Source organism: Triticum aestivum, unplaced genomic scaffold (genome assembly GCF_018294505.1).
Source record: "Triticum aestivum cultivar Chinese Spring unplaced genomic scaffold, IWGSC CS RefSeq v2.1 scaffold11571, whole genome shotgun sequence".
Lineage (NCBI taxonomy): Eukaryota > Viridiplantae > Streptophyta > Magnoliopsida > Poales > Poaceae > Triticum > Triticum aestivum.
This window is the reverse complement of record NW_025299391.1, coordinates 1-931: the sequence shown is the minus strand read 5'-3', so window position 1 is coordinate 931 and position 931 is coordinate 1. Positions and strand designations below refer to the sequence as shown.

The following is a 931-nucleotide window of genomic DNA, read 5'->3' as shown; positions in this document are numbered from 1 at the left end:
GTAGTTGAGAGGGAGCGGCCAAAGCAATGTGCAATCGTCTTTGTAGTGGAGCTGAGAGGGGCAAGGATAAGGGACGAAGACCGGGGTAACATGTCGGATGCGATCATACCAGCACTAAAGCACCGGATCCCATCAGAACTCCGAAGTTAAGCGTGCTTGGGCGAGAGTAGTACTAGGATGGGTGACCTCCTGGGAAGTCCTCGTGTTGCATTCCCTTTTTAATTTTTTTCGCGCCGCTTGCAAAACAAAACGCACGTGTAAGTAATATATTTACCGTGTTTTATTATTTTGCACGAGTGCGGTAAGTCATAGCTGGGTGCTCACGATTCACGGGTCCAGCGTCGGCGTTGTGGCGCGGCAAGCATGCACTGGTGCGGTTGAGAGGGAGGGGTGGAAACCGCGTTAAACTCGTCTCCGTAGTTGAGAGGGAGCGGACAAAGCAATGTGCAATCGTCTTTGTAGTGGAGCTGGGAGGGGCAAGGATAAGGGACGAAGACCGGGGTAACATGTCGGATGCGATCATACCAGCACTAAAGCACCGGATCCCATCAGAACTCCGAAGTTAAGCGTGCTTGGGCGAGAGTAGTACTAGGATGGGTGACCTCCTGGGAAGTCCTCGTGTTGCATTCCCTTTTTAATTTTTTTCGCGCCGCTTGCAAAACAAACGCACGTGTAAGTAATATATTTACCGTGTTTTATTATTTTGCACGAGTGCGGTAAGTCATAGCTGGGTGCTCACGATTCACGGGTCCAGCGTCGGCGTTGTGGCGCGGCAAGCGTGCACTGGTGCGGTTGAGAGGGAGGGGTGGAAACCGCGTTAAACTCGTCTCCGTAGTTGAGAGGGAGCGGACAAAGCAATGTGCAATCGTCTTTGTAGTGGAGCTGGGAGGGGCAAGGATAAGGGACGAAGACCGGGGTAACATGTCGGATG

At 52.3% G+C, this 931-nt stretch overlaps 2 non-coding genes across 2 annotated transcripts; both read left to right on the top strand.

Annotated features, from left to right (window-relative positions):
• The first annotated feature begins 95 nt into the window (after positions 1–95).
• Positions 96–214, top strand: LOC123179197 (5S ribosomal RNA). Its single transcript, XR_006490180.1, has one exon. It is a non-coding gene; the product is annotated as a 5S ribosomal RNA (ribosomal RNA).
• Positions 215–511: 297 nt separating this feature from the next.
• Positions 512–630, top strand: LOC123179196 (5S ribosomal RNA). Its single transcript, XR_006490179.1, has one exon. It is a non-coding gene; the product is annotated as a 5S ribosomal RNA (ribosomal RNA).
• The last annotated feature ends 301 nt before the right edge of the window (positions 631–931 follow it).